The sequence below is a fragment of the Vicugna pacos genome, chromosome 1 (genome assembly GCF_048564905.1).
Source record: "Vicugna pacos chromosome 1, VicPac4, whole genome shotgun sequence".
Taxonomy (NCBI): domain Eukaryota; kingdom Metazoa; phylum Chordata; class Mammalia; order Artiodactyla; family Camelidae; genus Vicugna; species Vicugna pacos.
This window is the reverse complement of record NC_132987.1, coordinates 29,858,939-29,882,244: the sequence shown is the minus strand read 5'-3', so window position 1 is coordinate 29,882,244 and position 23,306 is coordinate 29,858,939. Positions and strand designations below refer to the sequence as shown.

General features: G+C 40.7%; 1 long non-coding RNA gene across 4 annotated transcripts in view; it reads right to left on the bottom strand.

The window, feature by feature from the left end:
- Window positions 1–23,306, bottom strand: part of LOC116280190 (uncharacterized) — a 138,831-nt gene that overhangs the window by 75,175 nt on the left and 40,350 nt on the right. For 3 of the 4 annotated variants that reach the window (XR_012071971.1, XR_012071961.1, XR_012071970.1), the window contains exons 4-7: window positions 22,051–22,169; window positions 21,089–21,188; window positions 15,124–15,229; window positions 14,433–14,525 (exon numbers count right to left, since the gene is read on the bottom strand). This is a non-coding gene — a long non-coding RNA (uncharacterized lncRNA). Of the gene's footprint in view, window positions 1–8,874; window positions 9,533–14,432; window positions 14,526–15,123; window positions 15,230–21,088; window positions 21,189–22,050; window positions 22,170–23,306 lie in introns of those variants that run through there. The other variant, XR_012071962.1, reaches the window with a different exon arrangement.

Sequence of the window (23,306 nt, the reverse complement as noted above, 5' to 3'; positions counted from 1 at the left end):
TGTTGATGTTGCAATGATACTGGCCTCAGTGAGCAGGTTATTTTCAACTTTTCTGCCTCTCATGAAGAACTGAGCAGAAGGCAGCCATAAAACCCAGAGAAATGAACAACCTGAAATACCTACTCTAGACTCTGACCCTTATCAAGTGTTTTCAGACTGAGGTAAAAAGAAAAAAAAACTTTTTGACTCAGGGTAAAAATACAGAGTAGCAAACATTTTGGAAATATAATGTATACGGTTGGTTTTATGGCCTGAAGTTACTTGAAGATTAGAAACCTTGCAGGAATAAACTATTAGTCTTACTCAATGGGCTTTGGAGAGTGAATGGTGGACATTATGAGAAGGCAGATGTGTGCTTTCAAAGCCTTTGCTTAGCACAACACAGAGGTGGGATATTGAAACTCAAACCACGGGTCAACTTGTACTTTTGTTCAAATGTATCTATGACCCTTTTCAAGTGCCCATTTTAACAGACTCTTGAGGAGACAGATTATTCTGAACCATTTAAACCAAAGTGAAAGTGGAATAACAGTTGAAATCTTTTGCTATATCCAGTGGTGTGCTGGGGTTGGGGAAGAAGCCATTATTTGTAGTGTTTGTTGATTTCCAGGGATGCAAATATTTCCACCATGACCAAGCTCAAATTACCAAATTTTAACAACTGGCTTGCCAAATTGCTGGATATTTAACAGCTGACATAGGCCCACCCAGGCAGCTCCAGTACACCAATGGCTACATGACATTATACAGGGCAAGAAAGGAATTTTGTGGTGATCTTCGTTTAGAATTCTGTCCTCATTTTTTGTGAATTATGACTTTGGGAGAATAACCTTTCTGTATGTCTCCAATAATTCGTGATTTATTAATACTACAAATGGTTGCTCTGAAAATTGAATGAGATAATGATTGAGTGCTTAACACAATTCCTGAAACGTAAAAAGCATTCAATAAATGGTAGCTATTATTGACTATACATAGTTTTGAGATATTCCAATGCAGTTACAGGAGAGTAACTGCTTTTTTACATCTGAGGATTGAGAAAGTAAATTTAAAAACTACTATGAATTCTGTAATTTTCTTGAAAATATTTTAATTTTAATCATAGCAAGTTTATCTACATTTGAAAAATTATTTGTATAACCACTTAATTATTCTAACTACAGAAAAATGCTTGGATGCATATGGATTTTTAGATGTTTTAATAAATATGGCTTCCTTAGGGTCAAAGAATCCTAAGTCTGGAACCACTACACTGATAATTTTGCAGTGGAAAGTTGAGTGAGAGAGCTCAGTCACCACCTACAGAGGTGGGTCAATAAATGAATTGGTAAAAGTCCCTGGTGTCACTCCTGCTTTCACAAATGCAGCTATCCAATCCAAACATCTAAGCACTTTTGTGTTAACTTAATAATGGAATTTCAAGAGACCAAGAGTTTGTAAGACCAAACTTTATGCAAAATGAGTGGAACTGATTTTGTTTTTCTAAGGTTGTATTGTGTTTTCCTGGAGAATAGGGCTTTTACTTCTATTTTTCAGAACCCTATTCCTCTGAGGTGAATATCAATATATCATAACGTATGAAGAAAATATAAATGAAAAGGGCTCACACAGTCATTTTCTTAGGATAGAAATGTATTTTTGTCAGAATGTTTCTAGAGCTTTTGGGTTTTAAAATTCACTTGATTATTATCATTAGATATTCTGTTCATGTAAGATTCAAAAAGAATTCCCTGAATTTTTAACTTAGTTAATGTTTTGTTCTTTTAATAATGAAAACTTTATAAAAATATTTCAAAAGGCAGCATGAAAATATTTCTAGTGTTCTTTTTTTGGTAGAAATAACAATATCCCCTTTTTATTTTAGGCTTTCTGATGGGCTGTTGTGCCAAACCTATCACAATATAAATACTACAGTGTTATTCATATTTAACAAATGGCTCTGATTATATTTGAATTCAGGCCTATCAGAGGTAATAAGACTGCAGCTACAATAATTCAACATAATATAGACAGCATCTCTAGATGTCTCTAGCCTTCCACTCCTGTGTAATCGTAAAGCTTCCCAATTACACTGCTGGAAAAATCACTGAAAAAATGCAAATGGGTAAGAGGTTGTCAAGCAGTCGTGTGAACTGGCAAGAATAATAATGTTGGCAGTTCTGTAATCACTGAGCATACAAAAGCTGACAGGACAAATACTTTCTTTCCACCAATTGACTAAATGTATATTACTGCTGCATGCTTTAAAAATACAGGTGAAAACGCACCATCCTCTAAGCTGGACTTGGAGGCATTTTCAGACTCATCATGGCTTGCTGACTTGCACAAAGAAAGAATGCTGTTTAATACTGAATTAGCTATTCTGTAATCAGCTGTGCTGAATGCATTACAAGGGCACATTTCTTTTGCAGCTAAGAAGCAAGCAATGGCCAAAATATCCTACTAAAACTGCCCTTGTGAGAGGCAGTCCAACCTTCTCCATTGATCAGACATTATCCAAGGAGCCACCAGGACCACTGTCCCATACAGAAAGCTCTGGCTGCTTGGTGAGGCACATGCAGGACCTGCAGGGCTCCACAGCTGGCTCCTTTATCAGTGAGTCTCATGTATAACGGGGCAAAAAAGAAAGAAAGATCACTGAGGGGCAGAGATGATTCTGCTGTCTGTCCACTTGCCTGGGGTTTCAGTTTATCTGCCTCTAAATTACTTTTTTTCCCTTAAAGTACATATATTAGTCTACTAGGGCTGTGGAAACAAGGTACTATAAACTAGGGGGCTTAAAACAACATAAATTTTTTTTCCCCACAGCTCTGGAGGCCAGAATTCAAAGTGTTGGCAGCACTATGCTCCCTCCGAAGTCCTCAGTGGAGTACCCTCCCCTGCCCCTCCCAGCTTCGGGCAGCCTCAGGTGTCCCTTGGCTTGAGACAGCATAGCTCTAATTTCTGCCTCTGCCCTCACATGGTCATTTTCCCTGAATGTGTGTGTGTACACACAGTGTTCTCCTCTGCGTGTGTGTGTGCGTGTGTGTGTCCTGCCCAACTTTCCCTCTTATAAGGACACCAGCTATGTTGGATTAGGGCCCACTCTAATGATCTCATCTTAAACTTGATTATATTTGTAAATATCCTATTTCCAAATAAGTTCACATTCACAGGTCCCAGGGCTTAGGACTCTGACATTTCTTTTTAGGGGACACAATTCAATCCATAAGACCCCAGGATTCAGATTACTTCTTCTGGTGCTACCCAACAGGGTTAAGTCCGTTATAGCAATAGGTGATAAGTGCTCCAAGATGTCCGAGACAAAAATAAACTAACGGAGTGTGATTCATTCACTCATTAATTCACTTGGCATTACAGCATACTATGAAAGTACTCGGTGCCAAGACGTGCGCTGGACTTGCCTGTACAGTGATGAACAAGACAATGTGGCACTTGCCTTCATGAGCTTGGAGTTTTGTAGGGGATTATGCAAATATCCAATTAATCATAGTTGAGTTAAATCTACTAAAGGAAAAGTCTGGTATATTATGACAGCATATACTGAGAGGATTTGATACAGTGTAGGGAGTCGGAGAAGGTCTTCCTAAAGCAAGATAATTATGGCAATGATAACAACAATGATAAAAATAATGATGCTAACATATATTGAGCATTTAATGTATTCCAGGCACTACTGTAACTGTTTTACTTGCACTCACTCTCCTTATCTTCACAGCTACCTCTACCCAACTTTACAGATAAAGAAAATGAGGCAAAGAGAGGTTAGGTCAATTGCTGAAGGTTGTAAAGGAGGTAAGATTTCTGCTGAGACCTGATTAGGAATGAGAGGTAAGGAGGTGGGGACAGAGAGCGATACATGGAAGCAGTGGCACGTGCAAAGACCCTGAGGCAGGGTGGTCTCCTCTGTGGCCAAAGCGAGGTCAGCACAGGAGAAGGTGGTATACGAAGGAAGAGAAAGGCAGTCAGGGGTTAGATCCTGATGGGCCTTGTCAGCCAGATTAAGGTATTTGTCTTTACCCTGAAAGTAATGTGAAGCTATTGATGGGTTGATACAGGACAATGTCTTAAAGAAATTTGTATTGTAAAAGAAAAAAAGGTTTAGTTTCAATATGAAGAAAGGATTGGAGGGGGACAAGAGTCTCTAAAAGGTTAATAAGAAGCTTCAGGAAGAAGATAATGGTGACTTGGACTAACGTGGTGACAGTAAAGATGAACAGACATGAACACATCTGCAGTTATTAAGAGGCAGGATTAAGACGACAGGGCTAACACCTAGAACACTGTCAGGATCAGCTGGGTGGGTGGTGGTGCCACCTACTTCAGTGAAGGGGTACTGGATGAAGAACAGGTTTTGGAGGGAAAATTGTAGCTTTGGTTTGGACATATTGAATTTGAGGGCCTATGTGGCGTTCAAAAAGCTATGCCGGTACACCAAAAGGCAACAGGAAATACAGTTCCGTAGTTCACAGAAAGGTCAGGATAGAAACAGAATTTCCGAGGTCATTGATACAGTGACAGCATTTGAAACTGTGGGAGGGAGAGAGTTTGACTGGGCAGAGAGAGGAGGATTAGGCGACTACGGGCTTCAGACTGAGTTCCAAGGATCTCCAGTATTTAAAGATCAGGCAGGAAAGGAAAGCGAAGTTGGAAGTCTGGCTGAGAGGTAGGAGGAGGTCAATTACAAGATGCGACATGATGTGACAGAAGCCAAGGGAAGAGAGGATTTCAAGGCAGTAAGCACATCTAACACTTCTGAGTAAGATGACAAATGAGAAGTCTTAATTAGACTTAGTAGCAGAAAAGTCATCAAAGAGCTTATCAAAAATAATTTTAGTGATGTGAAGAGGGCAATGAGTTTATTGGAAGGAGTGGACAGGTGAAATAAGGAAGCTGAAAAGTAAGAATTTTGTAACTTCTTAAAGAAGTTTGGCTTTAGGGGAAGACAGGGAGTGGTTGAAGGTAATGTGGGATCTTGGTGTGCATGTGTACGTGCGTGTTTATGTGCGATTTTAAATAGGGAATTTTAGTTTACATCAAACATAAATATTCACAGTAAGGATTCAGGGAAGAGAGAGAGAGAGAGTTATTTAGGACACAGGATAAAGAGGGAAATCAGCAGCCTAAGACTCTCGGAAGTTTAAAGGTGGTGGGATTCGTAACAGGCAGGGAGGGCGGGAGGGTGCAGGAACAGATCTGGTACCAGGAAGCTGAGGGAGTTCATATGTCACGGCTTCTGATTGTTGTGAGGGATAGGAGGTGAGGTCATGGCCCCAGGTGAGAGCAAGAGGGGCTTGGCAATTTGAGGAGGTTGAAACAATCATTGCAGAGAGAGGGAAGGCTGTTGGAGAAATCCAGGTGAGAAGGCACTCTGGTTCAGAGATCTCTGTTACTGTTTTCCAGACGTGTTTCAAATGTCTAGGATGAGGCTGGTGCATAGTCAACACTTAGCATAATTGCTGAAAGAATATTTTATGAATTTGAGGTTGCAAGGTGATCATTGCCTAAATGCCAAAGCACAGAAACATAGTTTCCTCTCTGTTTATAAGTGACCTCGAGTCCCTTCACACAATTGAAGACAGTTCTTAGCAGGCTTAAAAGGAAATTCCAGTTTAGGGATTTGAAACTCTGTGAAGAAATGTAGCTTCTTTTGAATTACAACTTACATCCGTGAGAAAAGATTACGCATTTTCACCTTAGTCCCTTTAGAAAGTTAGTCCATTTTCTGTTAAGTCCTTGCCTCCTTTCAGACAATTTCTTCTTTCCTTTAAGGCACCTTTGCCAAGGACACATCCACACTTAGGAAGCTTTTGTCAAAGGATTACCACTTCTTTTTAAGAAATGTGTCCATGTTAGAAAGAGATCTGTCATAGAATGGGTGGCAATTACTCCATGTCCAGAATGGATGGGATAATGGCATACTTCTTACACGCCTCCCCCCATCACTTCTGTCTTTACTATGCACCGAATGGCCTGAGTCAGTTTTGACGTTTGCCACTTCTTACGGAAATTTGATAAGTGATTTGACAATACCTATTTTTATCAATGTCGATTAAGTTCAGCAACCCAGCTTTCAATTCTGCAGTGAATATTCGTGTATCTCCTCACATTCTACTGGTATCATTTAGGCTTCTCTTTCACTGCTTATATTTTATTTTGGAATTGAAATTAGCATAATCTTTTAGTAAACGTCATTCTTGATAATGACTTAGTAGCTTTGGATTCACAGAGAGAAAATCTGCTTAAATTATCCCAGGAGCTATATATGAATAGAGATGATGTCTTGATTAAATCCTGCATTCTTCCTGTTCCTTTGTCCGGCTTGATTGTGTCCCTTCTTTCTAATAGTAATTGAGAACCATCCTGTGACAATATGTTTATAAATGATAGCACTTTATTTTCTAATGATAGCATTATTAGAAAAGAATTTTTAAACCATTTCATATTTTAAAAGGTGATATCTGTTCATTCCACAGAACCAGGAAATTCTCAAAAAGATGTAACATACCATCAATGATAAAATACTCTGACTGTCACAGACATTTAATTATGCGAGTCATGTAGTAGCCTCAGAATAGCTTTTATTTGTTAGTTTAGAAAAATACTATTCATCATCTAGAATCATCAGCTTTCAGAAATTTTTTTCAATGCAGTTTGTTTTCCGCAAGGAATAACTTGTATATGAAATACATTCCAGAATAGAGCCTAATTCTCCCTGAATGGCTTGCATATGAGTGACTCATTATGGGCTAAGTGACAATTAATTCATTTTCATCATTCATCGATTCATTTCAACTTTGGTTAGGCAAATTAACCACCTGAGGTGCACCTGTTTGAATCCATGTGTTAGGTCTGCATATAAAGTAACTACAGGAGAAAAAAAACAACAAAAAAAAACCCTGTTTCTGCCTCCTCAGGACCAAGCAGAGTGCACTGCAAGTGGTAAACGCGTGATAAACAATTACTGAAAAAAACAAAAATTTGCTCAAATTCTCACTATTACTCATTTTAGGTGACATGCGTATCTCTACTGTATTTTTTTTTTTTTTAGATTTACTTCCACGCTATCAAAATAACTGCTGGCATTGTGACAGCTATTGCTGAAATTGTCTTCCATTAAGTGTCTGCTGTGTATCTAGAGTAGGCAAAATGTTCAAGTATTTCACCTAACTGCAAGAAATGTGGAACCTTTAGCCACAGAGGAAACAGTTTTAAAATTCCAATGACCTTAGTGCATAAGGCCGGCCATGATCTGGCCTCAAACTGCTGTGTCTCCAAATGGTAGGGGCCTTGATTTGTTTTGAAAACATATAACCTTTTTGAAAAGAGCATCAGAATCGCTATTGCAGATACTCCATCGATAAAGGATGGGCCACATCCAAAATCTGGTTTGATATCAAGACTGATGATGCCACACACACACCCACACAGTATGTGAAAAGATTTACTGCTAACCTCCCAGGCAAGTCTGAAATGACTCAGAGAGCAGGAAGGGCAGTCTTGGAGTCTTTGTGGTGGTTACGAGCTAGGATCACAAAGAAGGTTCCTGCGTGCTTTGAATCTTCCCACTGGTGCCAAAGGAAGGAGCACCTGGGCTCTCTTAGCTTGCTCAGACTTGGGGGTGGAAGGGATGAGGGACGGGTGAAACCTAAAAGATGCTTGTATTCAGGCATCAAAGACAGAGTCAGATTCTTTATTCCAGAAGCCATCAGGGGAAAAGTCAGAATTTTGTGGAGAGAAGTGTAAATTCTCATCTTTGTATCGTTCTCAATGATCTATTTCATGGCAGGCGAGGAATAACTTCCTTTGGAGTGCTTAAGGCCTCAAAGGCTGTGATTGGCCCTCGGCCACAACTTAACCTTTCTAACCTTCTCTTCTACTATTTTCCTTTTTGGAACCAACTGTTAGCCACAGGGAATCATGGTCCAGCTTGACCCACCGTCTTTGCTCATGTTCTTCTCTAGTCCTAGAAGCCTTTCCCTCCTCATTTGCAGGTGTGAGTCTTCAAGTCCAGTTTAGAGGTTTGAACCTTCTCATGGTTCTGCCTCTTAGAAGAAACTGCTGCTGCTTCTAAAGCCCCAAAGCATATTCTGTTGTTCTGACAGCATTTGCTGTTCTCCAGAGAGTCTCTGAAAGTGCCTGGAGAACAGAATCTGAGATTGATTGATATTTGTATCTTCCACACTGTCTTTCTCATAGGATATCGGCTCTAAGAGGGCAGGAACTTTTTTTATTGAAGTATAGTTGATTTACAATGTTGTGTTAGTTTCTGGTATACAGCAAAGCGATTCAGATATATATATACATATACATATATATATATATTCTTTTTCATTACAGTTACTACAAGCCATTGAATATAGTTCCCAGGAACTTAGTTTTGCTCATTGTTATTCCTTTAACTCTTGGAACAGTGTCTGGCACAGGTGTTCACTGTATACTATCTTGTAAATAAATAACAAATATTTATTGAATAAATAAAAGCTAAATTCATACAGGGTCTCTGACTCAAACTTGAATTAGTCTCAATTTGCTTCATCATGCATTGCTTAAATAAAAGGAAAATGCATACTTTATGTCAAGTTTAGCATTTCAACTGGCTGAGTTGGCAGTCGAACTAATTTAAAGGGAAAATCAATATTGAACAAGGCATCCACAACTGGGTATCTCTGATACGGTTCTGTAACAGAGAATCTAGCATTTTCAGAAATGGAGACAGACTTTGATTGAAACAGAGTGTTAAATAACCTGTGATCATTGAGAAGGTATTTGGAAAGCACAGACATTTTGCTTTTGCCCAATTTTCAGAGACCTATGCTAAATCTGTTCCTTTTACTCACGGCTGTGGGTAAAATTAGCAGATGCTTAGAGGCTGGCTTTCTCAAGCTGTGCACAAACTTTCCTGAGCTGTACTTGTAGGCACCACATCTGTTGGAGGCTAATCTAAGTTAGATTATAAGATAGGAAGAGAGTTCAAATACTGGACTTGTGAACACAGAATGGTATCAGGTAGGTCGGTCTGAGTGAAAGATGTCTAATGAGGGATTTCAAAATTGTAGAATAGATAAACAAGATTCACTGTATAGCACAGGGAAATATACACAAAATGTTATGATAAATCACAGAGAAAAAAATGTGACAATGAGTGTGTATGTGTCCATGAATGACTGAAAAATTGTGCTGAACACTGGAATTTGACACAACACTGTAAAATGATTATGAATCAATAAAAAATGTAAAAAAAAAGAAATCAGGAGTGAATAATTCCAAAGAAGTTTGGCCTCAGTGCTCAAGGCCTAACTCTGTTCTAGGCAAATATAAACCACACACTGCAGAAGGTTACAGCTTCTGCACTCAGATATGTACTCCCCAAATTAAGGGTGTCAAATTCCAACATCAAGAATTCCTAGCTATATCGGATTTCAACTGATAGCTGTTTGTTTTAAAGAAGTTTTCTTGCCTTTCTATTTCTCTGTATCTCTTCATATTCAAGAACTTGCCTGTTCTTTATTCTTAGGTTATAGATGCCACACTGGAAAAGACAAAAGGAAAAAGAGGGTATCTGAGTTAAGAAGAGGATAATCATTAGGAATAGGAAGGAATAGGAGGACTGGTAAGCTGATTACAAAGGAGCCTGGGGGAGGCTGTATTTTCCACTCCTTGAATCTGCACTGGTCTTGTGATTTGCTTTGAGGAAACACTGTATGTAGTTCAGAGCCCACGCTTTAAGAGGTCTTGCAATGTCTGCCCTCCTAGATGCTGCCCTGAAGGTTCCATGTAAGAAGCTAGCCTTGCTTCCTGGAAAGTGAGAGGCCACATGGAGATGCATCAAGGCACCTCAGCCAAGAGTCAACCAACCACCAGATGTTTGAGAGAAGTCACATTAGACGTTTTATTTCAGCTGAGCCCCCAACTGAATGCAGTTGTGTGAGTGAGCCCAGGTGAAACCAGCAGAGAAACCACCCAGCCAACTCACAGATTTGTGAGAAATATAAATCATCTTGTTTTTAGCCACTAAGCTTTGGGATGATTTTGTTACACGGCTAAAGGTAACTGATGCACAGCCTGATGGTGAGTTTTACCTTTAATTAGTCTACCTGGCAAGTCTTAGTCAATTCTTTCCACTTTCCAACTTCTTAGGTTTTTTACAACAATAAAACTCTACATCTTTAAATATTATATATCTCTGAAGGGTCATTAATTTGTTCATTCATTCACTGATTCACTCAGTTTGGTGTTGCTCAAGTATCATAAATGTGTTAGGAAGTAGCAAAATGAGACTTTACAGGTAGGCTGACACTAGACCCCAGCTTTTCAATTCAATATGGGCTGACAGTTAAAAATGAAATAGAATAGATGTCAACATCACACATAGTTAAGCTAAGCATGGTTTCGACTATTAAAACATATGAGTATACTGATTCATAATATAAATGTTTCTCTTATCTTAGTAAAAACAGTTTGAAAGTCACTGGACAAGATCATGGAAAGCACCACACAGTATCATGAAAAACCTGGATTTTCCCCTATAGTCAGAGGTGTCATTGAAGAGTTTTAGGCAGGGTTGTACACGGGTTTTAGACTGACTGACCTGGTGGCTGTGTGATAGATCTATATGAAGGAGGATGGCAGAAGTAGGGAGAGGAGTTAGAAGTCTAGGCTGAAACAGGGACAAACAGGGAGGCTTTCTTTTAACAAGGATTTACTAAGTTTGGAGAGAAATAAGCCTACTTGAGAAGTGTTCAGCATTTAGATCAGAAAAACTCTGAGATTGATTGGATATGGAGGTGAAGGGAAGGAAGGAATCAAGGACATGACTGATATTAGCAGGTTCTGGCAGATTTTATATGGGAAATAATTGTAGGAAAGACATCATGGGTGATAGAGATTTCTATCTTGTATGAACAGCATGGCCACGAGCAGGGATAAATAATGTAGGTATGAGAGTAGCATTTGTATTGGGGGCTTTATTTATTTTATCTTATTTTAAATTTTCTTATCGGGGGCTTTATTTAGTAATTTAGTTTAGGGCATGGCAAATATCCATGCTGTTTACAGGACATTCAAATAGCAGGTAGCTAGATATAAGAGTTTGAAGCTGGAGAAACAGATGTGAGCATCATTAGATGGTGACTGAAACCAAGATGGTAGGTGTGCGAAGACACTGTATAAAGAGAGAGAAATGGGGCCAAGAAAAGAAATTTTAAGTGTTGGGGAAGCCCTTAAGTGGTCAAAAGAGGCCAGAATGATGGCAGCGGAGGAAGGCCAGGACCTGCAGTGCACCAGAAATCAAAGGAAAGGACATTGCCAAGGAGGCTGGGTTAAACAGTGTCAAGTGAAACAGAGAGATCTAGGGGGATGAAAACTAAAATTGGTCAGATAAGATTGGTAAAATAGGATCAGGCAATTGGGAGGTTATTTATAAGCACATCAGCAGAGTGTTGGGGGCAATAGCCAGATGGCAGTGGTTTAAATGAGTAGAAAGAGACAGGATGTATGGATAAGATTAAAAGGGAGCTTCTTCCTCCACCTCTCTTGCATGAGTTCCTTCTATTTGCTGCTTCTGCATTATCATAATTCAGGCCTCCACTGCCTCTTGCCTGGACCACTGCCTCCACACTGTTTACTGTACAGACCCTGGGATTTAAATAATCACAAGAATTGTGACAAGTAGAAAAAAACCTGACACATGAGCTGTCCTTACAGCACTAGGTGACAGGTACTCTGCCCACTGGAATACAGAGCCAGTGATAACAAGGCGGCAGGAGCATTTCAACTTTCCTGGGAAGTTTAGAAAATGTCCCAGAGAATGTGGCATTTGAACTGAATCTTGAAGGATGAGTGGGTTTTCCCAAAGGACTAGGCCATTTGCAGTAGAGGGATGGCACGTACAAGCCGAACAACAGGACATGTGGCCAGAAGGTAGGTGGGCGTCAGTCTGCTCGGCTGCCACAACAAATGCCACAGACAGGGTGGCTCATACAAAAGAAACATATCTCTCACGGTCCTAGAGGATGGAAGCCCAAGGTCAGGGTGCCTGCACAATCAGACCCTGCTGAGTTCCCTTTTCCTGCCTTACAGACGGCTGCCCTCTTGCTGTGTCCTTACTTGGTGGAGAGAGAGAAAGAGCCCTTCTCTTATTACAGCACCAGCCCCATCATGAGAGCACCACCCTCATGACATCATCCAAACCCGATTATCTCCCAAAGGCCCATCCCCAAATACCAAGGGTTAGGGCTTGAACACAGGAATCTTGGAAGGACACAATTTTATCTACAACACTCTGCCTCTAGCCCCCTAAAATTCATGTCCTTTTTGAATGCAAGGTACATTCACTTCATCTCAATAGCCCCAAAGGTCCCAACTCACTTCCCTATCAACTCTGAAGCCCAAGGTCTAAAGTCTCATTTAAATATCATCTAAAGCAGGCATGAGTGAGATTCAGAGCATGATTCAGCCTGAGGTAAAATTTCTCTCCAGCTGTGAACCTTTGTAAATAAGTGTTCTGAGATCTAATTTCCAAGTGTGTATGTGTGTGTGTGTGTGTGTGTGTGTGTGTGTGTGTGTGTGTGTGTATGTGTATGGCGCAGGGGTGCGGGTAGTTTAAAGGTTCAATCCTATGAGACTGCCCCCTTCAGAAGCCAATCACAAGCCCAGGTTATTACCTGTAATTTTGACTGATTGGCTACAGATTGGAGGTTCCCATGATCCCCTCCTTGGACTTCAGATGCAATTCACAAGTTCAAGTTGTTACCTGAACTTATGACTGACTGACTATAAATCAGAGGTTTCACAATCCCCTCTCCTTTGGTTTAATTCATTTGCTAGAGGGGGTCCCAAAACTCAGAAAAACATTTTACTCACTAGATTACTAGTTTATCATAAAAGGATATAATAGGAATTGCCAGATGGGAGAGATGTGCAGGGCAAGGCATGTGAAAAAGGGTGTGGAGCTGCCATGCCCTCACCAGGTGTGTCACTTTCCCCAGATCGCCATGTGTTCACCAACCCAGGAGCTCTATGAACTCTGTCCTTTTAAGTTTTTATGGCTTCACAACAGAAGCACGACTGATTAAATCATTGGCCACTGGTGACTGACTTAACCTCCAGCCCTTCTTCCCTCCCTGGAAATCAGAGGGTGAGACTGAAAGTTCTAACCCTCTTTCCCAGGTTGGTTCCCCTGGCAACCAGCCTCAATCCTTAGGTATGGTCCAGAAGTCACCTGATTAACATAGCAAGAGACACCTCTATCACTCTCATCAAACAACTCCGAATGACTTCAGTAGCCCTGTGCCAGAAACAAGGATGAAGATCACATGTATATATTTCTTAGGATAAATCACAATCATCACACTGTGGACCCAGACAAATTTTGTGTTTCCAAAGTACAATGGTGAGACAGGCATAAGATAAACATCTCCAGTTCAAAAGGTTGAAATCAAAAGGAAGAAAGGGGTAACGAGTCCCAAGCAAATTCAGTACCCAGCCAGGTAAACGCCATCAGATCCCAAGAATCAAGATTAACCCCTTTGGTTCAATGACCCACCTTCCAGATCCACTCAGGCAGCAGCCCCTTTCCCATGACTCTGCTGGCCAAGGGTTTGCCCCCAAGGTTCTGCTGGGCATGGACATTATCCCTAAAGCTCCAGGGAGCTCTCCCCCCAGGACTCTGGGTGACCCCACCCCTGCGGTATTGATTAAAAGGCCCTGTCTATCCCCTTCAGTCCAATCTGGCAAGGTCCCTGCTCATAAAATCCCATAATCTCTTTATTGAGTGATAATCCAACCCCTGGCGTTTCCTTTTGCTTTCTCATTTTTTTGCAATATAGACAGGATGAGAAGTATCTAAATCTTCACGTTTTGGATCCTTTTTGCTGAACAATTCCTTCTTTATTTCATCTCTCTCCTGCATTTTACTACAAGCAGTCAGAAGGAACCGATTTTAATACGCTGCTTAGAAATCTCCTCCACTAAATATCCAATTTTGTCACTTGCAAGTTCTACCTTCCACATAGCACTGGAACATGAACACAATTCAGCCCAAGTTCCTTCTACTTCATAACAAGGATAGCCCTTCCTTCAATTTCCAGCAACATGTTTCCACCTGAGACGTCACCAGAAATGGCCCCTCATTTCTATGTTTCTATAACATTCCTTTAACGATGATTTGTGTATTTTCTAAGATGGAAACTTTCTCTCTCTTCTTCTGAGCTCTCTAAAGAATTACCTTTAAAAGCTCCTTCATGGCAATGTTGGCTTCTTCTAGCATGCACTTCAAAACTCTTCCAGACTCTCCTCATGACCCAGTTCCAAAGCCACTGCCACATTTGGAGGCGTTTCTTATAGCAGCACCCACTTCTCAGTACCAAAATCTGTCTTAGTCTGGGAACCAATAATATATGAAGTGATTTACTATAAGGAAATTGACTTACAGAGTTACTGAGGCTGAGAAGTCCCAGGATCTGCAGTCAGCAAGCTGAAGACCAAGGAGCATCTGTGGTATGGTCCAGTCCGAGTCCAAAGGCCTGGGAACCAAGAGAGCCAATGATTTAATTCCAGTCCAAGTCCAAAGCCACAGGCAGGAGAACACCAAAAGCGCCAACTCAAGGACACTGAGAAAGAGCAAATTCTCTCTTATTCTGCCTTTTCCTTCTACTCAGGCCTTCAGTGGATTGGCTGCAGCTCACTCACACTGAGAAGAGCCGTCTGCTTTATTCAGTCTTCTGGTTCAAATGTTAATCTCGTCCAGAACCATCCTCACAGACACACTGAGAATACTGTTGAACCAAGTATCTGGGTATCCCATGACCCAGTCAAACTGACACATAACATTAGCCAGCACAGTGTGTACAGAGGGGCTTGCAGGGACTGAGGTTGAATGGGCAGGGCTGGAGCCATTTAAGAGCACACGTGTCAGCCTTCTAAGGCTTTTTGTTTGCTCGTAGCTAATAAGGAAGCATTTAAAAGTCCTAGCAGCAAGGACACAGGATCAGACTTGTGCTTTAGTTTCTTGTTAACATGAGCAGTGGTGACTGAAATTCCTTCAGAAATTCACCCCAAAGACCCCAGAACAATATTTAGAGGCACTCCCATCTAGATTCACAGCCTGGCTTCAGCACTTACTGTTCACGTGAATTTGGCAAGTTGTTTAACCTCTCTCTGAGTCTCAAGTTTTTCCATCGGCAATACAGAAATTTCAGAAGGTCGCATGGATTAAATGCCATCATGCCTGAAATAAATGGAAAAAAGGATCTTTCCCTGAATGGTAGCTCTCCTGCCCTCTCTGTGGACAGTCAGCCTAGCTATGCAGCCCACATCAGCATATTCTCACCAGTATAGGGACCAAGTGATAAGAAATCACATTTCTGTGTTAGAAATTTCATTTTACTATTTATAAAAAAGGGAGCTGATTGATAGAAGCGGGCTGATTTTTACGCTCTGTTATGAAAAATTTCAAACACGCACAAGAGAGAATATAGTTAATGAACTTTCATATACACATCACCCATTATCAAGATTTTGCACATGTGCTTTATTGATGCCTTTCTGTGAGTATTTTAAAGCACCCAGATATCACAGACAACCCAGAGTACCCTAAAAACGTAGGTATGTGGCTGCATAACTAAAATGCATTGTCACACCTAACAACATGAAGTAAATATTCACGTGTTCTTAACAATGATAGGTCTCTGCATTTTTAGAACTATTCACATTATAGGGACTTCGTTAATAAGTGCATAGAAATTAGTGGATAAAAATAGTTAATTTATTACTTCCAAACATATGTGTAATTTTAACAGTCCAAAAAAAGTGTTCACTAGTTAGGTTGGCTTATGATTTGAAATACAGAATTTATTTACTTTTGTTGGTTTTTTGGGGGAGTAATTAGGTTTATTTATGTATTATTTGGACAGGGGTACTGGGGGTTGAACCTAGGACCTCATGCATGCTAGGTGCACACTCTACCACTGAGCTATGCCTTCCCCTGCCGTGAAATACAGAATTTAGTGAGTTAATTATATTCACACAAAGGCTTGTGCCATTGATGATGATGATAGTTTAAACCTGGCAAATCAATACTAATGCAAAAACAAAAGCCACAAGGGAAGGCTTCAGGACATTATCAACAGGCTAGCTTTGCTTGTATTATCTGTAAAAACTTGAGTTTTATCAGAATTAAAAAGCCATTGTGATGGGATTCAATTCAGTGATGGATGTGTGTGTGTGTGTGTGTGTGTGTGTGTCTGAGAGAGAGAGAGACAGAAAGAGGAGAGAGAAAATGTTTATACCATCTTTTTAAGTAAAATTATTGGAGAGCAATGACTTTCTTCATAAATTAGACACAATAACAAAGCCTTATTGTTGAAATTGCTTTTATGCAAGTGTAACCAAGTACTCAAATCAAAAACGTCTTTATCCTTGAAACTGACCTTATCCTAGTCATGGATTGCTGGCATTTAATATTCAAGCTTCCTAATTCATTTCTGAAAGGCTGTCGCAGGAGAATTGCATGTAGAATATATAATGATTTATTTAGTCCCACAGTCCCTTATACGTGGGAACCAAAGAAAAGAGAAAGAAGACAAGCTGACTCTCTCATATTAATGGAAATTATCGCCTACAAATTAATTTAAGCAACTGATAGTACAAAATTAAAAACAGTAATATAAGAATCTGGTTTTTAAAAGTGCTTCTGCTATTCATGCCATCCATTCATATTTGAAACATCTGTATTGTAAGTGTGTCAAGGTAAGATATTTTAGCCTTGTGCTGTTTCCATGAAATCAGATCCCCCCTAATCGGAGTACTAAACTAATTAGAGTTCATTCATCTCCACAGTGCATTTCCGTGAGTTTATCTCAGGAAACAAACATTCACAAACCCAGACGACTGTTGTGAAATAAAATGATGATGATGGCACAAGGCTTGTTGATCATTTTCTCCTGTGTTAAGTCTAATAAAACAAAACCAAAAAATAAGCTGCATCAGCACATTTAAATGTTTGAAAAAAAAATTCAGCCAGACAACTGGTTATCTTTAACAAGAAAGGAAAAAAGAAAGATTTAATTCAAGTAGGTTATTAGCTAAATTCTACTTCATTTTCCCCAGTGTTTGTGGTTAAAGAGGCCACGTACAGGATGTGCCCTCTGGTATGGGTAGTATAAACAAGCTGATGGAAGAAGGTCAGCCATATGCCCTTGTTTCTGAATACAGACTTCGTGCCTTGGAATTCCTTTCTGAACTTCCAGGGGTTACATGTAAGCCAGTTAACTTTGCAGCAGTGTCCATCGGAAGCTGCAGTTGCAAAGAGCCAGGCCTATCTTTAATACGGTGTGAGAAGACTGTGGCTTCAAAAAGATAAGAAGCCACTTGACAATTCCATTGGGATGTCTAATAGTTGTCTCAGACTCAACCAGTTCCAAACTCATCTCCTGTCGTGGCTTCCCTACTTTCACTGCTCAGGCTGAGTCATCCTTGACTCCTCTCTCTCTCACAGCCCATTTCCAGGGTTCAGAGAATCCTGCAGGCTCTGCCTTTAAACTGTATTCAGAACCCAACAACTTCATCATCACCACTGGAGTCCAAGCCACTCCATGTCTTGCCTGGATAATTGTAGTAGCTGCCTAACTAGTGTCCATGTTCCCTCTGGTGTCTCTACAGTTTTGTCGCAACACAGCAGCCAGGAGGATCTCTTTTAACTTTCAGATTCCCTACATGAACGTCTCTGAAGACTTTTATCGCTGAGTAAAATCCGAAGTCTGCCTTATGACCTATCAGGTTCTACTTGACCTGATTTACAGGTTACTCTGCTCCCCTTTGTTCATTTCTCCTCCAACACACCAGACACACCCATGCCCCAGGGCTTTTGCACTTGTTTGTTTCTCATCTTGAGAACACTACCACCCCCTCACCCCAGATATCCACACAGCTAGCTCTCTCACCTCCTTCCAACCTTTTACTTAAATATCACCTTTCCTGGCCACTACATCTAAAGGCACAATCATTCTGAATGTTCATTATTCTCTTCCCTAGTTTTCTTTGTGTCTGTAGCATTTATCACCACCTAAGTCATGCCTTATTTTATTTATTTATTTACTTTTTATCATCTACCTCCTCAACTAGAATATAAGCTCTCTGAGGACAGAGTTTTTTAGATTACTAAACCCCTTGTGCTTAGACGAGTATCTGACACATAGCAGGTGATAAATATGTGTTGAATAAATAAAGGTACCCATGCAACTATATTTAGTAGTATTTTGTGTTAGGTGTTTTTAAAACATGCTACCATATTGTGTATATAACTCTTTCCATACCCAACAATTTGGCCTAGAACTCTTTACACATTAAAACGTTGCTCAACCTCATTTGACGGAATTGTGGTATGTCTCGTATGGATATAGCTCAGGTTTTAAGCGGTTTCCAATTTTTAATATAGACAATGTAACATGCATGTTTTATGCCTGCCTCCTGGGGCATATGAGAGTGTATTTCTGTAGGCTGAGCAGATCTGTGTTTTTTCACCTTTGCAAAACTGGAACTATGTTTCTGGGAATTCTCTCTTACATAGTCCCTACATAGTGTGGGCTCTAGGAGGATTTTTCATGGGATTTGGAAGGTGGAAGTTAGCAGGCACCATATTGTTTTTATCCTGGAAGGTCGGTGATGCCTCAGCTCATGTATCCTATGGCTTTCTACTGGCTCCTGTCACTGCACTAGGGTAGAAGCTGGGTCAAGCTAGGCCAGCCCAGTGGGGTCTCCTGCTTCAGCTTCTCTGTCTCCTGGGCAAGGTGCATGTTTAGTCCATGGGGGCATGGGTAGGCTCCTCCTGTAGGATGCCCTGATCAACCAAGTGAGAAGTTCGGTGGTGCTGAGAGTCTAACGCAGATTCTCATCCTTCCTGGTGGCTTCAGCCTCAGTCTCCAAGATTCCAGTTCATTATTCCTTCCCCCACATTACTTCCATTTTCCCTTCCTGACCACCGGCCCTGTGGATTTCAAGCTCCTGCACCAGACACAGAAACAACGGCCACATATCGACTATGCAGCCAGCTCCCACAAAAGCATAAGGTCCAACCCCAAATATATGTATTTATATCCTGGTGGTCTGCTTCTCTGATAACACGCTGACTGGTGCAGGTAGATATCAAGAAACAAATTTGCGGGGCCATAGGATTTGTACATTTTTTCATCTTAATAGATTACAAGTTTGATCTCTCATCTATGAAACACTGGAAGCATTTCCCTGCCAGGGATCTATGAATTATGAATCAGTTTCATTTGTTTGCACCTTAGCAATCTGAGTAGACAGTGTGTTTTCATGTTGCAGGGGTGCCTATGGAGGAAGCCAGGGAAGGGAAACAAGACCAAATATGAGACCAAATGATGTCTAGTCCTCCTCTGCACAGCTGGCTTAACAGGACCACTGTGAATCAATTTACATTTTAAATGCTCCTTTTGTAATGCCAGAAATCAAAAACACAATTTCAATAAAACAAAAGCTTAGATTTTTTTTTGTCGACTGTCACTGAAGGTTTGCTGTTCGTGAGCGAAAGCGATTTTCCTCAGTGTGTGCATTCTTACTCTTGGCAGATGTGAGACAGATGTTTTTACTATAGACACGTGGGGACTTGCAGGAAAAACACCCTTCTAATTACTCAAGGCAGCCAAAAACTGTGTTTTATAACTTAGTGATGGAATTGCAAACATGGATCACGGCTTAGCACATTCATATTAAGATGCCGTAAGAGTTTGTTGTTCCTTTGATCACGTCTGTGTTCTGAGAGTAAGTTCCTTCGACGTCTGTCCTCTGGGAGGCCTGGGGAGATGTTTTCATCTCCTGCCCCTTTGTTGTTACTGACTGAAATGAGTTTTGGAAGACAGAGTCCTCATTAGATTGCCCAGTACCCCTCTAATCTAAAGAGTTTCTACTAAGCAGTCATCCCTACAGGTGTCAATAAAAAAGGCCATTTAGAAAACAGGAAGGAGCTTTCCTCTTTGTAAGAATGTGTGGGTGGAGCAGGGCCTGCCTGCCTCCAACGCTGAGCATCACAGGCTGCCAAGGGCAGATCAAGCTTCAAGATACAAAGTGACTGCGGCTGACCCAGAGAGTCCCAGAAGTGGGTTCCCATGTGCCTTTGACAGAATCAACATTCCTAGATGGCATTAGGCTCACCAACTGGGAAAAGCAAATTCATGCGTGATTTATATTTTGTTCTGCAAAAACTAGTCAAGCTCAGACACTAAGCCAAAGATTAACAGTTACCTCTTTCTCGAAAGCCGAGCTTTCTTCAGCAAAGACTTGCAATGACCCTGTGGGTCTCTGGGAAGCTCTGCCTCTTAAACCTGCTGGCAGCCGAGGGCCTGGCACAGCTGGGAAAGAGAGCAGTTGCAGCTGCTCCACAGTGGGATGCTCCACTGAACAGTCCTGCTCGTATTCCAGAGGCGTCTATTAAGTACTCCCAAGTCACTCTCCAGGGAGTCTTCAAACACGGGCCAGCCTTCTCAGGTGAAGGCTGGGATGCGTTCAAGCTTTGAAACCGCTTTACTGATAAGGTATAAAATCCGAACAGAGTGGTGAAGAAGAGGAAGAGAGACTGCCCTGCTCTGGTCTCTAATAAGCAAGTTCCTGGGAATAGGTGTTTTCACTTCTTGAAAATTCTTTTTTATTTTTAAAACGCCACTAAGGTTCACTACAGTTGAGAAGTGCCCCTTTTCAGAGCATTTCTGGCCTAGGGTTCTGCTTGGTCCTCTCGTCATATAGATTTTCTGGGAGTGGGGCACATTCAGCAGGGTCATTCCTGGTTGGCCTAGAGCGCTCTGTGCCTTTGCAGACCTTACGGTTTAGTTTTCTGACTCGTGAGGAGAAAACAACGTACCTCCTAGTCCTGACTCTGATGTCCTTTCCTTTCCTCTCCTCTTCATAGCACAAAGGGTCGCCCTCCTGGGAAGTGGCATTTAGGCATCTGGGAGGAGTTCTATGGGAAGGTATGGCGTATGTCTTTCATAAGTAACTATGGGTCCAGGGTAGGCACTTGGCACAACCGTAACCTCAAATACCATCTGACAGCAAACAGCTCAAGCTCACTCACCTCCTCTGTCTACGGAAGAGCACCTTCAACCTGGCAGGCATTCCCTGATGCGCAGAGTTCCACACCCACCTTCCCCAGCCTAGCTTCTCCTCTTGGTATCCTGCATAGGGAGGTAAAGCACAAAATGAGTCCACCTTGCTGACTCTCAGTGCAAAGGGTTCCTTGGGTCTTGAAATCTTTTGATGGTCCCAATGGTGTGTCCCCTAATGCATATCAATGCTTGTAACATGACATCGACGGCTTTCTTCACGAAACGGCAACAACCACACAGAAGTAAGAGTAGCTACTTACCATGGACTGGACCTTGAGATAGGTATATAAACCTACAGTCTGTCTCTTTGCAAACTGAATCTTGCCTTTTAGAAACATGTTGGTAAATACCAGACAAAACCGCTGAAAGAGTAGAAGTGATGTCCTCTGGGAAGGGGAGATGGGGGAAGAATGGGTGGGCGGGGACTGCCGCTGTTTGTAGATGTTTACTTCGTGGAATGATTTGACTTTTACCTATTTCTCCTGGTATTTATCATCATTATCAACAAAAATGCTTATATTTCCATTTCTTTATTTTTTTCAGCTTTATGTAATATTTTATGGTTTCCTATTATTGGGAGGTGAGGATTTAGCTCCCTTACAGCCCTCCTCCCATCATCTCAATATATTTTGTTCTCTCAATACTGTATTTAGACTGTATACCGACTGTAAATATTATTCACAGCTGAGCCAGGTGGTCTACTTTTCTTTCGTTGTACAAGGTTGAGTATCCTGGAGTTAATAGCTACTATTTCTATTCTCAATCACTTATTCATGCCCTCTTGATATCTTCAAACACACCGGGTAATTGATCAGATTTGGTTTTGTTAGTGGTACCTTTCCTTCAGCCCTCCATCTTCCTGCTCTAACCCAGTAACTAGTAGTTAGTAATTAGTAGTTAGTAGTTAGTAGTTAGTAGTAGTTCTCCTCACCATGACCAGAAGACAAGGGGTGTGATTTCTTCTACTCCTCTCCTGTGTTGCATTTCTTGTTTCTTGAATCTCATGTCTTCCTTTTATTGGTTGAGTGGAGCACATCTTCCACCAGTCCCCTGAGAAAGGGCACAGAGGAGATAAATTTGTTGAGGCTTTCCACATGTGCATATCTATGATCACTTACACTTACAACCATCTGCAAGGTAGTAATTACACTTACTTATTGATAAATGTTTTAGAGGCTTAAAAAGATCTGCCCAAGCTCACATACCTATAATGAAGTAGAACTGAGAAAGAAATTGACAGAGTTGCATATACACACACACACACACACACACACAAACACACGATACAGAACTGGCTAGTACCACTTATCATTAATTCATTTTACTTTCACAGAAACAAATTTTAGAGAATTAATTTGAAGAGTATAAATTTTTCTCTCCATTTAACTTTTTTCCCTTTCTAGTTCTGCCTAGACCATTAATCCCTTACTCTTTTTGAATGATATTCCTAGATAAACATTTCATTTTCTGTAATTAGAATGTCAGCTTGAATACTAAAAGAAAATAATCAATGGAGAAATTTTGCAGATACAGCAAACTGAATTTGACTGTACTATATCCTATAAATGTTAGCTTGGACACTTAATATTTTTTTCATGGGGATAATATAAATAGCAATAGGACTACAAGGATTCATAACTAGTGAATAATTAGACAACTTATCTTAGAAATACCAACTACAGTTTTTATTAGAGAAAAAATCCTTCACGCCTCATTCTTTATTGAATTATTTGACTACAGAACTTGAAGTTTAGGCAATGACCTAGATGACCTTTAGTTCTCTCCTTTAGTTCTAATATGTTAAAATCACTTCACATAAAAACGAGGAACTAGTATAAAAAAAAGATACCAATATTTAATTTCTCCACAACTGTTATGAACTGAGTGTGTCCCCTCAAAATTCATATGTTGAAGCCCTAACCCACAATGGAATTTGGATAATTGGGTTTAGATGAGGTAACAGGGGTGGGGTCCCTCAGGTGGATGAGTGTCCTTTTACGAAGAGGAAGAGAGACTGGAGTACACTCTGTCACTCCACCAGGCAAGGACACGGAGAGAAGGCTGCTATTTACAAGCCAAGAATAGGGCTCTCACCAGGAACCCAATGGGCCAGCACATTGACTTTCCAGCCTCCAAAACTATGAGAAATAAACGTTTGCTGTTAAAACCTCCCCATCTATAGCATTT